This window comes from Carassius carassius, chromosome 46 (genome assembly GCF_963082965.1).
Source record: "Carassius carassius chromosome 46, fCarCar2.1, whole genome shotgun sequence".
Taxonomy (NCBI): domain Eukaryota; kingdom Metazoa; phylum Chordata; class Actinopteri; order Cypriniformes; family Cyprinidae; genus Carassius; species Carassius carassius.
In genome coordinates, this window is record NC_081800.1 from 11033471 (window position 1) to 11050511 (window position 17041).

General features: G+C 37.3%; 1 protein-coding gene across 2 annotated transcripts in view; it reads left to right on the forward strand.

The window, feature by feature from the left end:
• Positions 1 to 8216: 8216 nt before the first annotated feature.
• LOC132129608 (solute carrier organic anion transporter family member 4A1-like) overlaps positions 8217 to 17041 on the forward strand; it is a 55115-nt gene continuing 46290 nt past the window's right edge. For both annotated transcript variants that reach the window (XM_059541249.1, XM_059541248.1), the window contains exon 1: positions 8217 to 8437. The gene's annotated coding sequence lies outside the window, so the exon portion shown is untranslated. The remainder of the gene's footprint in view (positions 8438 to 17041) is intronic.

Here is a 17041-nt window from a genome sequence, read left to right on the forward strand (position 1 = left end):
ACATATCGAGATATATATCGAATATCGTAAAAATTTTGACAATATCGAGATATAATTTTTTTTGTATATCACCCAGCCCTATATGTAATACAAACATTTTCGAGAAATAAGTCATTTGTAAATTTACATATTTGGTAAGATAAAAATACATACTGTAGCTGTGTATACACACCATGAGTTCAACTTTCATTTCGTGAACAGTAGGGAACATTAGTGTATTTAATTCATTCACCAGACCCAAACATACACAAGTTTCAAATCCACTGGCTCGGTTAATATAGTAATAATAGCAGTGTATATCTTATTTGCATTTGAAGTGATATTATAAATCCTGTAAACATATAGAAAGTAATATTTGGATTTCTCTGTTTCTCTGCACTGACGTTTAGCACAACCGGAAGTATATTTGCACACACTCGCAAGACCGGAAATCCAAGATGGCGGAGATATGCAACTAGCCCATTGACTTCACTTGCCTCCGGTGAATCCAATGGGGTCGCTGTGTCCATTTCTTTTTTTTCTTTTTTTTTATTCAACAATTGCACAGTTTACATGAGCATTCATCTCCATTATAAAAATAACATATTGTGCAGTTTCCAACATTGCAAGTATTTTAACATAAACAAAAAATAAACAAAAGACTCACATCATTACATTTTGCAAGGGGAAGTATGGACTTAAAAAAATATATCAAATTGCTTACACACCTTTACAGTTTTTGTTGCCTTTTGATTAAGAGAATACTTAATCGTGTTGACATATTGCTTGACCTCAATGTTAAAAGCAATAAAAGATGTTTTGGAATGCGCAAACTTACATTTATGAATGTAAAATTTTGCCAAGAGAATAATGAGATTAATAATGAAAGTTTCATTAGGCCTAGTCTTAGTTCTGTTGAGGTCATAAAGGCCAAAAAGAACATCCTTCCAAAACAACTTGAAATCTTTCTCAATTCTTTCTGCAATAAAATTACAAATGTCAGACCAGAAACTCTGGACAAAAGGGCAGTGCCAAAACAATCAATGTCTTTTTTAAATTTTTTAACAATATGATCATTAGACGGGTAAAACTTATGAATTATTTTAAATTATTTTTGTTGGTCAGCAAATATCGGTTGGGTAAGAGCCAGACCTTCTACCAGTCAATGTTTTGCACAAATTTATTCCAGTATGGAACCACATATGGGACTGTGATAATATCTGTTTTGAACAGGGATCTAATTAGTTTATTGTTCTTACCATTGTTACAAGAAAAACAAATCTTACCAACTGAAGTGTCAGTCAGCGATAACAAAGTTAGTTGTTGTGTTTCCAATCTTGGTTGAGCTCTATATAACATGCAGACACCAGAAGAAATTGCTCCAAAGACTTTGGCATAATCTTCAGGAGACACAGGAATTTTGTATTCTTCTAGAAACTCATTATAAGAGTAAAGACAACCATCCCTGTTAAATAATTGGTCAACAAAAATAATGTTATTATTAAACCAGTAATCAATAAATAAAGATTTGTGTTCAAACAGTATGTCTTTGTTGTTCCATATGTAATATTTGTTGGGTGAAAAGTTGTGTTTGAAAATAAGAGACCATGAAAGGAAGGCCTGGCGGTGAAAGGATGACATTTTTATCGGGACTTTATCAATATTATAATTACAGGTTAAGAAATAGCTCAACCCACCCAGTTTTGACAGAATATGACATGGTATGACATTCCAAGTAGAATTAGGATTTTTAAAGAAATGTTTCAACCAATTTACTTTAAAAGTATTATTAAGAGTACAGAAATCGATAAAGTTAAATCCACCCTTTTCATAGTCATTTGTTAGAACAGTCATTTGTGATACCTAAGTGAACAAGTTCACTCTTGACTGGGATACTACAAATGGAAGATTCCATGCAGTCCTTAATAGACATGATTTCACACTTATTGATATTCAGCCTTAAGCCAGAGGCCATGGAAAAATTTTCTATTGTATTTATTGCACCAGAGACTTGATTTTCATCTCTAAGAAAGAGAGTGGTATCGTCCGCCAGTTGAGATATAATAAGCTCTCTACCCAATATATTGATGCCGTTTATCTCACTTGATTTAATATGATCAGACAAAAGCTGAGCTACCAATAGGAAGAGGTAAGGCGAAGCCGGGCACCCTTGTCGGATGCCTCTAGAGACATTGAACCTGGGAGACATACCACCTGGTAGTCTAATTGAGCTATTACTATTGTTATAAAGACTTTTAATAGCTGGGGGAAAAAACTCACCAAAACCGAATTTTTAAGGGACTGTAAAATGAACGGATGCTCAACGGTGTCAAATGCTTTGTAGAAATCTACAAACAGCATGAGGCCACCTTCCTCTACCATTTCTGGGTAATCTAAAATATCTAAAATGAGCCTAATTTTATTTCCTATATGCCTTTTGTTCATGAAGCCTGATTGTGTTTCGTCTATGATGGAGTCCAGAACAGATCGTAATCTTCTAGCCAATAAGTGAGCTAAGATTTTATAATCGTTGTTAAGTCAACAAATTGGGTGCCAATTATCTAAATATAATTTGTCCTTATTTGGTTTAGGAATTAGGACTGTTATTCCTTGGGTCAGAGAGGTGGGGAGGCATTCGTTTTCAATGGTTTCTATGAAGACTTTCAATAAAAAAGGGGAAAGTTCAGCGATAAAAGATTTATAAAATTTCGAAGGATAGCCCGTCGCACCCAGGCGATTTGTTATTTTTTAGTTGGTTTATAGCTTGCTGTACTTCTTCAAGTGATATAGGCATGTCACAGTGCTCTCTATCCACTTCGCTTATCATCTTCACTGAAAGGGAGTTAAAAAAATTATCAGACGCAGTTGGGCTATATTGAGAGCTATACAAGTCTTTATAAAATTTCGAACAAAACTCTGATATTTTACGATGATCTTCAGTGATAGCTCCATTAGTATTTAACTTACTGATACTGTTGTTGGTGGAACGATATTTCTCTAGACTAAAGAAATAACGAGAGATTTGTTCACCTTCTTTTAACCACTTAGAGCGAGACCTGATAAAGGCACCCTTTGCTTTTTGCCTATACATTTCATCAAGTTTGATTTGTGAGAAAGATAACCCTTCTTTTTCCTCCTTTGTTAGGGAGTCAAATTCTATGCAGGATAATTTTGTTAAAGGAGCATTTCACCCGTGGGAACATTGCTCTTCATTGAAAGTGGGTCATATATGTAGTCGAAATCTATTAAAATTTTCGAATTTGGTGCCTTTTTGACCGAGTTATTACAGAAAGTAACTTTAGGGCTCATTTGTATGGAAAACCACAACTCCCACAATGCAACACATTTGCACAGCTCCACAAGCCACTCCCACTCCCAAGACATTGAGGACACAGTTAGCGATGTATGGTATTTACGTGCCACAGTAGTAAACAATGCCACAGTAAGCTTTTTGTGCATTAAAAAAGGTACTGCACAAACATTTTACAGGTGACGTTACGTAACTTATTAACCGGGAATCATTTCGTGAAATCAATTCTGAAATATGTCTCCAGGACGCCTCTGTCCATATGCGGGGGAAACTAGGATGGTTCACAACGCAAACATCCGTGTCCTTGTCTGCCTCAGACATTTCTTCGAGGAGAAATTGGCATCTTTCAAATTCTTGGCAGCAGACGGACTCTAGCTCTGTGTCCGTAGGCGCACAACGAGAGCACAGGCACCACCAGTCCGCACCAGCTCGAGCACGCCCGGGCTCCTCGGATGCGACAGGCAGGTCTCCGGCCTCGGCTGCAGCCGCCGGCTCCTGTTCCTCCATCAGCCTCAGCTGCTCTGCGCTATATTGTGGCTCGTATAGATAGCCACGAACATCTGTTTCGAGCAACAGACTTTGAAAATCCTCTTCTTCCATATCATGAGTTGTTCCTCCAGCCATTCTCGTAAATCTGACTCCATAAGCGCTTGTTAGCTTAGCTACATAGCTTCCAAACAAGATGGCGGATTTTCATTTTCGTTTCTGTAAGTTTAGTCGCACCCACTGATCTGTAATAGGCCTGTAGGGTGAGTGGGTCCCACCCCCTGGAATAATAATAAGCTAGTGTGTGTAGTCTCTACACTTTTCAATGAATTTTGACTTCCTGCTTATTATGACGCAAAATGACGATTTTTACGTCATAATAAGCAGGAAGTAAAACACTTAAATCCTTATTTCTCCCATCTCAGGGAAAAATAAAGGAAAAATCCATGATCATTATAATATATGACTGGGTTTCTAACAATACAAAGCTAAATGCAAATGGGTGAAGTGATCCTTTAAATTAGAGACAATCTTTAACTCCCCCACTTTCCTGGCTTTGACTGTTTCAGCACCAAACTTTCGTAAATATTTTCCTATCTCATATTTGAGCAGGTCCCAGTCGAGCACGAAACAGTTTTCTTTGTTTGCTTTAGATCAATAAAGTGAAATCATATCCTTAATCTTATATTGGACTACCCCATTTTGAAGTGCAGAACAGTTAAGCTTACAATAACTTGAGTGTGTGGTAAGTGTAGAACCAGCTTAGATATTAAGAGATATGCAAATAGCTTTATGATCACTTAAGGGAGTAGGGCAGATGCTAACATCAACATAATCCTTGTTTAAACTGTCAGATATAAGCCAATAGTCCAGTCGTGATTGCCTAGAGCCTGATTTATTACTCCAGGTATAAAATCTGCTATTAGGATTCTTCTCTCTCCATATATCTATCAGTTTAAATCTTCTTATAAAGTCAGTCAAGTATGAGTCTGAATTGTTACGCTGAGAGGGTGGACTTTTATCTATAGAACCGTCTAAAATAATGTTAAAATCACCTCCTAACAATATAAACGCATTTGGGAACCAACCTGTAAAAATATTTTCAATTGACAACAAAAGGTTCATATTTTCTTTCTTGGTATTGTACCCATAGATATTAGAAACTAAGTAGGTTGAGTCATTATGTTCAATAACTTGGCAAATAAAGTGACCGTCTAGGTCACATTGTGTGGTCAAGACATTTCCATGAAACCTGTTATTTAAAGAGGCTACCCCAGCTGACCGCTCTGTTCCGTGGGAGAGCCATATAATATTTCCCCATTGAGACCTCCAAAAGTTAGAATCTTCCTCATTAAAGTGAGATTCTTGAAAATAAACAAAGTCTGACTTGAATTGTTTTGCGAACAAAAATAATGCTTTTCTCTTAACACTATTACGAAGACCCCTGGCATTTAGTGAGATAAATGACAACATTAATAGAGACAAAAATAAGAACTATGAAAGATAAAGAACTTAACCTTAGAAAAGCCTTGGGTAAATAGCCTACTACTAGTGTTGATAAGTAACAGTGGGGTGTCGAGATTGACACCATGTTTAGCATTATAACTCAGCACCATAATATAACCTTAACATCACTCACGTAAAAAAAGAATAATGTTCAATATCATATAACCGTATAAGTAAGAGAAGTATAAAGATTATAAAGTTACCCCTTTTTTTTTTTTTTTGAACCAGCAGGAACTTCACCTGCTATCTAAGTAACACAAAGTGAGATAAAACAATTCAGAGTAATTATCCTGGAATGACCTGAACACGAGGCACTTCTTAGACAAACCTTCTGAACTAAGCTTGACAGATCACAGATGAATTTCCAAACCGTTCACAAATCCTTTTCCTCCCACGAAATAGGCCGTTTTTCCTTCATCCCAAGCGTTCTTTATGTGCGGCCACAGTTTTTGTCTGTTCTCTCTGTCCTCTTGGTTTAAGTCCTCTGAGAAGCGAAGACCGTTGTTTTGGAGATAAGAGTTGTTTTTTGCTGCTTTCCAAACTGCATCCTTGTATCTTCGAGAGATAAATCTCATGACAACGCCTCTAGGTTTCGTCTGATCTTGCCGAAGTTTTCCCGACCGGTGCGCGACATCTATAGCAGCAGGGAGGCTTTCCTTTTCCTCCGGTAGAATCGCCTGACAAACACTGGTTACTCGAGCCCACACATCCTCCTCCCTGTCTTCTGTCAGCCCTTGGAGCCGCAGGTTCCACCAGCGGCTGTATCGCTCCAGCTCACTAACCCGGTTCATGGTTTTCAAAGCAGAATCCTCATTCCTTTGCACCGTCTTCTCAATGTTAACCACCTTTGCATTTAAGACTTTAATGTCGCGTACAGATTCCACCATTTTTTCGAGGGTGTCGCTCCTGTTGTTCATAAGATCGGCCAAGGAGCGCACTGCATCGCCTGAGCCGAACCCGGCTTCTCTAGTAAAAGTTGGTTACTTATGAAGCGGAGGCTTACTTGGCGTTATGGACAAGGGCAGGAATTCTTCTTCGAGGCTTGTTTTCTGGTTGCAATTCATTCCATCGTTGGTATACTTGTGGTCGCTAGCTAAGCAGCTAGCCCCCTCCTCGTTGTACGTGGAGTCGTTAGGACGCTTCTGTCCGGACTTTCTAGGCATTATAGTTGTGTTCGTTTAGTCTTTCACTGAGATTTTGTGTTAATCTTTTCTTGTAAATTATTTCAGCTGCATTTGCAGAGGCTGGCAGTCAATATGTTCTTTAAAGCCGGTTTAATGCCGAGAGCTCGTAACGTTGCGGCTATTCACCAGGGGCGCCCCCAAGGGGTGGCCAGGGGTGGCCATGGCCACCATTGAATAAACTCTGGCCACCCCTGTGGCCACCCCTAGGATGATTTTCAGTGTGTAACCTACTATAAATTTAAATGCAGAATGTAAATTCGTAATAGTTTAAGAAGTGGGGGGAAAAATAAATAAAAATGCAGCACATGCTGCAGCCACCAAAAAAGATCGCAGATTGGTAGCACCGGAGTAGTCCTCCCCCCGTCGCCCTCCCCCGTCCAAACAAATCACAGAGTGTGCACATACGTCTAGATGGTCTAGACTGGTTCGCATACGCATTTGTAGTTCTTTCACTGGAAATTTAGAATTATCACATTTTTCAAGATATGGGGCAGAAAATTTATAGACCTATATAGTTTATATAATTTCATATAGTTATTATCACACGAAGAGTTACATTTTTCTCTAAAAGTCAGCATAATTACAAGTGTGACATTGCTTTTATACAACAGTTCAAACAAAAATCATTCCAAACACAGCCACTGTTTTGCGTCTCTGAGCAACATGACAGTGATTCGTTCCTGAATAAATCAACCGTCTAAATGATTCGGTTCAATCGCAATGACTCATTAACAGTGACTCACTGCCACCTACTGCTGGTTTTAATTTCATATTTACGGTACCTTCTTATTTTTTAAATAATTTCGAACATCAGTTTTCAATGTTTTATTTTTAAAATATCAGAACATTATTTATTAATTTATAACTGCAGGCTAAAGTTACCATGTCCCACAGAGCTGCATTAAACAGTGTGTAAAAACATCTCAATGGCACTTCAGATGCAGCTTCTGCTTTCTCTGCATTGCAAAGATCATTTTTGTTGATACTGATTGCATTTGCTTGGTAACAGCCCAAATGCAAGTATTTGACCTAAAAGATGGTGCACACTTCTAGAAAAAATGGCGTAAAGGTAAAAATAAAAAATTCAGGAGTCATCTGTCAGCACAATTAGAAATAAGATATCAGCACAATTAAAGTGACATTATTGTCTATTTATCGTTATCGATAAAATCCCAGAAATACCAGCGATACCATTTTTTTGTCAATATTGGAAACCCTTAATTATTTTCTCTTTATTTTGGTGTGCCACCCCAAGATTTACTGTGGCCTCATCTGGCCACCCCTGTTAAAATTTTCTGGGGGCGCCACTGCTATTCACTCCGCCATCTTCCTCCTCGCTGTGTCCATTTCTTTTACTGTCTATGGGCAGCGCTGATGACAAGTTTCTGTGCGCGTGTGTGTGCGCAAGTGCGTGTCTGTAGGCTACTGTGTGTGCGTCTGTGAGAGAGAACGGGAGAAAGTGTGATTTCTGTACTTAAAAAAGGTGGAAAACACGAAAATAGTTTTTAATTTTTATCCTATTTTTTATTTTTCATTTTTTTATATAGCTATAGCCTATTTATTTGCTAAATCTCTTCCGGTGTTTTGGTTTTTTAGATAGCCCATAGTGTATATATATATATATATATATATATATATATATATATATATATATATATATATATATATATATCCTATCTTTTCATTGTGTTTCGCTCCCGCTGGACGAGGACCGTAGGCGCGTGCCTAGAATGACTATGCGTCAATCCGGCCCTGACTACTGACACTATTGGTCCAGCAGCATAACGCCATGGGGGGCGGATTCTTATTGGGTGATAGCAGCTTAATCCGTGAGCTCAACATTTTATAATATCTACAGTTTAAACTTTTTCCATGGAATTACGCTGGGTGAGACAATAAACGCGAACATGAAACGAAATGACAAGATCTGTCGGAAATGGAGGAGTCGTCTGATCCTCAGTAGCATGAGATCGTGAGTAGCTATCATGTCACTTCTAATTTGAGACGGTGATGAATAAACAACAACATGTGATATTAATAAAACGGTGTAAAGTGATACAGTAAGGCAGCGCAGACAGTATCTCAAACCACAGCGAGCATATGGCTGCTGATGAGTCTGTCTCTGGAGGTCTGGTTATTGTACAGGACTAAATGCTCAGACATGAAGTGCAGTGCAGAAGACAACGACTCACAATTGAGTCTGGACTGAGTATTTCCTCCACCTGTTTCCAGGATGCTCATATAAACACAAACAGGTGACATGGCACACATCCTAAAAATGTTATAAATATTATAGCGTTTTACAGCATTTTTGATATATCGACTAGCGGTGGTTTTAGTGTCTTATGTCACGAAACCTACAGCAAATTATCCAGTCATTAGCGTTCTGATGTTTGATCCTCAAAAAGCTTCAGTAAGAGTGTAAGTAACGGCAGTAGAATAGAGACTATGTAACCGTTTATTCCTCTGAACAGCGTCAATGCAATTTCCAGCATGCTCAGATATTTGAGGACACACTGTCTTTTTTTTTTCTTTTTCTTTTTTTTTTACGAACTGTTCGAAAGAATCTAGGCTATTTGCTCGGAGCCGGAATTTGCATCACAAATAGGCTATAATTCTGCTTTTGTAGCTGTTTTTGTGCGACGGTGTAACGTGAAAAATGTTATGAGTTATATGTTCATTTGTTATATTACAATTACATAGTACACACCCATGAGTCATGCGCCGTGTAACATGACTACAATTGGGATTCTATTAGACGAAGTAAACCCTCGCCTCGTGCCACGGTGGCCCTGCAGCCCTGAACGCAAACACAGAACGTTCGCCCAATGTTGGCACATTGTTCCCTTTTGCTTGATCTCAGGGAAGAATTACGTTCTAAGAACGTTCTCTGTAACCAACAGCTAAAAATGACCTAATAAATTAGCCATTAATTAATTTATTACTCAACAAATTGTATTTTATTTAAAAAATAATGTTTATGGCAGTAATGATTAAGTGAGATATGAATCACCTGACAATGCATATATGCAAAAATGCAAGATATTAAAGTTATTAGAAAACCCAATTGACTCTTTCTGCACCTCCCACTACACCACACTCTGCTCATCTGTAAGCCAGTTTAGATGAATGATGATTTTTAAACTTATATTATTATTATTATTTACTTTTCAGCCTTTTAGTTATTATAAGGCCATTAGAAGCTTCACTGATAGCACAGTGGCATTAAATATGAAAGCTTGTCAGTGTTAGATTGAAGATCCTAAAATCAATTTCTCTCCATATCAATAATAACATTAATTTCATAAATAAGATGAAGATGTGTGGTCCTGTTTCAAGTCTGCTGCTCTTGTTCTGCTTGTGAGGCACCCGTAATAATGTCTGTGTGTTTTCTGAATGATGGAAGGAGGTTTGCATGGTGGTGGTGATGTGAATGTAAGACACTAGTTTCTTATAAATTGGAAACCAACTTTCTTCTCCACACTCAGTTCTCTGCACTGGCAGGTCATCTGATATAGACTCTTAATACATCGCTACATATTTGAGTGACTTATTATAGACATTGAACAGTATGTTATTTTAAAACATATAAGATTAAAGTTAGATTTATCAGTTTGAGGCTGTCACAATGGAATACATCATTACGCTTAAACAGCCTTTTCAGTCAAATTTACACTATAAAACAATGCATGTTGTATGAACAAAACAAAATGTAAAATATCAAATCACAGGTTTGGTCAACAAATATTGTAATTTAAATCAGAATTATTAACTAAAATCACAAGTAAAAAAATAATAATAATAATAATTATATATATATATATATATATATATATATATATATATATATATATATATATATATATATATTAGTGGTGGGCCGTTAACATGCTGCGTTAACGTGAGACTCTTATCAGGCGATAAAAAAAATATCGCCGTTAATCTATTCTCAAAGTTGGGTTGGGAGCTGGGTCTCCTACTAAGCAAGCTATGATGACTTTCACCTTCATATTTTATATAACCGACTGGCTGAGGCCAGCCTAAAAAGATGCTCAGGACAGTTGACGGGCCACTGCTGCACATCGTCATGAAAGCTTATCTTTTTCACGTGTTTTTAAGCCTTACCGCTTGTCGAGTTAAACATTAAAGCATCCAAACACAAGACGCGGAAAAGCTGAACAGAGTAGCTGGTTATGGAAGGCCAAGAGGGTCAAATACACGTGAATTTTAACGCGTCAACAACACATTAAATACGTGTATTTCACGCGTAAACAACACGTATTTAACGCGTTAAATACGTGTTGTTTACGCGTGAAAAATCAGCGCGTATTTAACGTGTATTTCACGTGTTAAATACGCGTTAAATACACGTGAAATACACGTGAAGTACTTGTTAAAAATCAGTTTGAATGGGTCAGTGTCATTGGCTGCTGAGGACTTGGGTCAAACCACTTCTGTGAGCTTAGAGGGGTGTACCATTCATAGACAGGCAACCACCATTTAACATGCTATAGATCAGCTTATTCAGCCTTATTATTTTGTCTTTTTTTCTTTTCTTTTTTTGTATAGCCTATAGAAATAATATATTTAAGTTTCAGTTTTATGAAAATCTTATTTTTTACCACTCATGCCTTTTTGTAAATAAACACATTAGTGGACATTCTAGCTTTAATAGTGGTCACTCTTAAAGGGTTAGAAGTAAAGCAACAAATCTGTTGTATGGATGGTAACTGTAAAATTATTACTGAAATATAATTAGTAATTAGTTACACTACTAGTTACTGCAAAAGTAATATTATTAAAATACCTAAATTACTAGTAACTACTTACTGCTCAACTCTGACTTTCAGTAAAAAATATATATATATTTGGACAATCTCCTGCTGAGAAATAAGTGATAAAAATGTAAGAAAAAATTTAGGGCTCAAGAGAAATTATTTATATCCGTCTTATTTGATATTCAATATCTCAGTACATAAATAAGGTAATTTAAAGTGTATCTGTTTCAAATGTTTTGGTGATAGTATAAGACTTAAGTTAGCATTAAGCATTAACATTAGTGTGGGGAAATAGTTACAATGGAGGTAAGCAATCAATTCAGGTTTAAGATACAAACCATTGAAATCAATATCTGTCTTTAGAAAACAATCATCTTAGTAATCAACAGCTTTTATTGTGCTTACATTTACAGCTAACTTATTGAAACCTCTTTTTGTTCAGCAATTCTGCACTTTTTGTTCAGTGATTATGCACTCATCAGACAATCAGTGATTAGGTACACAATGTCAATGTCAATGTCACCTTTATTTATATAGCGCTTTAAACAAAATACATTGCGTCAAAGCAACTGAACAACATTCATTAGGAAAACAGTGTCAATAATGCAAAAAATGAGAGTTAAAGGCAGTTCATCATTGGATTCAGTTATGTCATCTCTGTTCAGTTAAATAGTATAGTGTCTGTGCATTTATTTGCAATCAAGTCAACGATATCGCTGTAGATGAAGTGTCCCCAACTAAGCAAGCCAGAGGCAACAGCGGCAAGGAACCGAAACTCCATCGGTGACAGAATGGAGAAAAAAACCTTGGGAGAAACCAGGCTCAGTTGGGGGGCCAGTTCTCCTCTGACCAGACGAAACCAGTAGTTCAATTCCAGACTGCAGCAAAGTCAGATTGTGCAGAAGAATCATCTGTTTCCTGTGGTCTTGTCCTGGTGCTCCTCTGAGACAAGGTCTTTACAGGGGATCTGTATCTGGGGCTCTAGTTGTCCTGGTCTCCGCTGTCTTTCAGGGATGTAGAGGTCCTTTCTAGGTGCTGATCCACCATCTGGTCTGGATACGTACTGGATCCGGGTGACTGCAGTGACCCTCTGATCTGGACACAGACTGGATCTGGTGGCCACGGTGACCTCGGAACAAGAGAGAAACAGACAAATATTAGCGTAGATGCCATTCTTCTAATGATGTAGCAAGTACATAGGTTGTTATGGGAAGTGTTTCCAGTTCCGGTTTACCTAATTAATGCAGCCTAAAAATCCTTTAACGGATTTGGATAATAAAAGCATATTAGTATGTTATGTGTATGCCAGGTTAAAGAGATGGGTCTTTAATCTAGATTTAAACTGCAAGAGTGTGTCTGCCTCCCGAACAATGTTAGGTAGGTTATTCCAGAGTTTGGGCGCCAAATAGGAAAGGGATCTGCCGCCTGCAGTTGATTTTGATATTCTAGGTATTATCAAATTGCCTGAGTTTTGAGAACGTAGCGGACGTAGAGGATTATAATGTAAAAAGAGCTCATTCAAATACTGAGGTGCTAAACCATTCAGGGCTTTATAAGTAATAAGCAATATTTTAAAATCTATGCGATGCTTGATAGGGAGCCAGTGCAGTGTTGACAGGACCGGGCTAATATGGTCATACTTCCTGGTTCTAGTAAGAACTCTTGCTGCTGCATTTTGGACTAGCTGTAGTTTGTTTACTAAGCGTGCAGAACAACCACCCAATAAAGCATTACAATAATCTAACCTTGAGGTCATAAATGCATGGATTAACATTTCTGCATTTGACATTGAGAGCATAGGCCGTAATTTAGATATATTTTTGAGATGGAAAAATGCAGTTTTACAAATGCTAGAAACGTGGCTTTCTAAGGAAAGATTGCGATCAAGTAGCACACCTAGGTTCCTAACTGATGATGAAGAATTGACAGAGCAACCATCAAGTCTTAGACAGTGTTCTAGGTTATTACAAGCAGAGTTTTTAGGTCCTATAATTAACACCTCTGTTTTTTCAGAATTTAGCAGTAAGAAATTACTCGTCATCCAGTTTTTTATATCGACTATGCAATCCATTAGTTTTTCAAATTGGTGTGTTTCACCGGGCTGCGAAGAAATATAGAGCTGAGTATCATCACCATAACAGTGAAAGCTAACACCATGTTTCCTGATGATATCTCCCAAGGGTAACATATAAAGCGGGAAGAGTAGCGGCCCTAGTACTGAGCCTTGAGGTACTCCATACTGCACTTGTGATCGATAGGATACATCTTCATTCACTGCTACGAACTGATGGCGGTCATATAAGTACGATTTAAACCATGCTAATGCACTTCCACTGATTCCAACAAAGTATTCAAGTCTATGCAAAAGAATGTTGTGGTCAATTGTGTCAAACGCAGCACTAAGATCCAATAAAACTAATAGAGATATACACCCACGATCAGATGATAAGAGCAGATCATTTGTAACTCTAAGAAGAGCAGTCTCAGTACTATGATACGGTCTAAATCCTGACTGGAAATCCTCACATATACCATTTTTCTCTAAGAAGGAATATAATTGTGTGGATACCACCTTTTCTAGTATCTTGGACAGAAAAGGGAGATTCGAGATTGGTCTATAATTAACTAGTTCTTTGGGGTCAAGTTGTGGTTTTTTGATGAGAGGCTTAATAACAGCCAGTTTGAAGGTTTTGGGGACATGTCCTAATGACAATGAGGAATTAATAATAGTCAGAAGAGGATCTATGACTTCTGGAAGCACCTCTTTCAGGAGCTTAGATGGTATAGGGTCTAACATACATGTTGTTGGTTTAGATGATTTAACAAGTTTATACAATTCTTCCTCTCCTATGGTAGAGAATGAGTGGAACTGTTCCTCAGGGGGTCTATAGTGCACTGTCTGATGTGATACTGTAGCTGACGGCTGAATGGTTGCAATTTTATCTCTAATAGTATCGATTTTAGAAGTAAAGTAGTTCATAAAGTCATTACTGCTGTGGTGTTGGGAAATGTCAACACTTGTTGAGGCTTTATTTTTCGTTAATTTAGCCACTGTATTGAATAAATACCTGGGGTTATGTTTGTTTTCTTCTAAAAGAGAAGAAAAGTAATCGGATCTAGCAGTTTTTAATGCTTTTCTGTAGGATATGTTACTTTCCCGCCAAGCAATATGAAATACATCTAGTTTTGTTTTCCTCCAGCTGCGCTCCATTTTTCGGGCTGCTCTCTTTAGGGTGCGAGTATGCTCATTATACCATGGTGTCAAACTGTTTTCCTTAACCTTCCTTAAGCGTAAAGGAGCAACTTTATTTAAAGTGCTAGAAAAGAGAGAGTCCATAGTTTCTGTTACATCATCAAGTTGTTCTGAGGTTTTGGATATGCTAAGGAATTTGGATACATCAGGAAGATAACTTAAAAAGCAGTCTTTTGTGTTAGAAGTGATAGTTCTTCCATACTTGTAACAAGAAGTAGAATTTACAATTTTGGCTATATGAATTTTGCAAAGAACTAAATAATGATCTGAGATATCATCACTTGGCTGAATAATTTCAACACCATCAACATCAATTCCATGTGACAGTATTAAATCTAGAGTATGATTTCGACAATGAGTAGGTCCTGAAACGTGTTGTCTAACACCAATAGAGTTCAGAATGTCTATAAATGCTGATCCCAATGCATCGTTTTCATTATCAACATGGATATTAAAATCACCAACTATTAAAACTTTATCTGCAGCCAGAACTAACTCGGATGTAAAATCACCAAACTCTTTAATAAAGTCTGTATGGTGCCCTGGTGGCCTGTATACAGTAGCCAGTACAAACATAACAGGGGATTTATCATTAACATTTGTTTCTTTGGATATTGTTATATGAAGTACCATTACTTCAAACGAGTTATACTTGTAGCCTGCCCTCTGAGAAATCCTGAAAACGTTGTTATAAATTGAAGCAACACCTCCACCTTTGCCTTTTAGACGTGGCTCATGTTTATAACAGTAATCTTGGGGGGTGGACTCATTTAAAATAATGTAATCATCAGGTTTTAGCCAGGTTTCTGTCAAACAGAGTACATCTATATTATGATCAGTGATCATATTATGTACAAAAAGTGTTTTCGTAGAAAGGGATCTGATATTCAATAAGCCAAGCTTTATCATTTGTTTATCCATATTGCTTCTGTTTTTTATTTGTTGAACCTCAATTAAATTGTTAATCTTAACTTGGTTTGGACGTTTTTTGTATTTTCTAGTTCGGGGAACAGACACAGTCTCTATAGTGTGATATCTAGGTGAAAAAGTCTCTATGTGCTGAGAATTAACTGACCTCTGTGACGGGAGGCAGCTAGCAGACGGTCGGTTTAGCCAGTCTGTCTGCTTCCTGACCTGGGCCCCAGTTAGTCAAGTATAAACACTAAGACTATTTGCCATATTTCTAGAGAGAAGAGTGGCGCCACCCCAGGAGGGATGAAGACCATCTCTTTTAAACAGGTCAGGTCTGCCCCAAAAGCTCGTCCAATTGTCTATGAAACCTATGTTATTCTGTGGGCACCACTTAGACATCCAGCCATTTTTCTGATATTTCTGACACAGGTGATGTTATAAGACATAAGCATTTAAGACTTAAATGTCCCTAAAAAAGGGACGAACCCAACGCTGGGTTATTTTAACCCAACCAGTTGGGTTATCATGTTTAACCCAACCTGCTGGGTTGCTTTTTTTATGGTTTAAAATGACTACATTGCAGGGTTTCAAAAACCAGAGCGGGTGTTTTTATCACTGTATTTCAGAAGGAAAACTACTATATTTAGAAAATGTTCAAATTCATTTCGCATGTAATGTTTGATGAGGCAGCGTTTGTGAGCTCAGTGCCGCTTTGCAGCCGTTACCGGAGAAACCTACCTCTCCCGCTTAGCGCCTCCTGCTGGCAGAAAATTAACTCGCAGAGTTTCGCCACCAATTGAGTGTAAGGATGTGGGAAACAATGCATGCTACGTTAAAATGAACCCAAATTGAGCTAGGCATTAAACCTAAAAAAATAATGTTCATTTTAAATATCACTTTTACACACAAATAATAATTATCAAAAGGAAAATATTTATTAAAAACAAAAGTAAAGTCAAAAAGTAACATGTAAGAAGAAATGCAGAAAAGGATGTCATTAACAGCTACAGTTCATAAAGCATTGAACATTCGTTGAATAAAACTTAAGATCAAATTGGACTTTGTATTTTATATATTGTATAAAAATATACGAAAACACTATTATACAATACATTTACAATTAGTTAGGTTCTTTACCAACTATTCTGGCATGACAGTACACAAATAAATCACAACATTAACTCTGATATTATAACATTTAACAGACGTGTGTGTGTGTGTGTGTGTGTGTGTGTGTGTGTGTGTGGAAGAATGTGAGCATGTGTATGAATGGCAGAGTGTAAACTCTTCTACTAAACACAGAAAAAGCATTTAACATTGTTTTTACAAATTATACACTTACAGTTTGTTTCATAGTCCATGAATACAGATCAAGCATCATGGTCAATTTTCATGATCTCTTTAGCATAATTGATGTAGTCATGAAGAAGCCCCATCAGCACAGCATGTGACATCTTCTACATCATCCAGGGCAGCATCCTCCTTTAAAACCACCGCTGCATCAGTTTAGAGGAAAGGACGTTCTCTTCTTTGACCAGCATTCATCCAGTCACCGCCTGTTCTTCATCAGTGGCCTAAAAAGAGAAACACATTTGAAAAAATAAAACATTTAATTAAACTATCCATTTTCAGG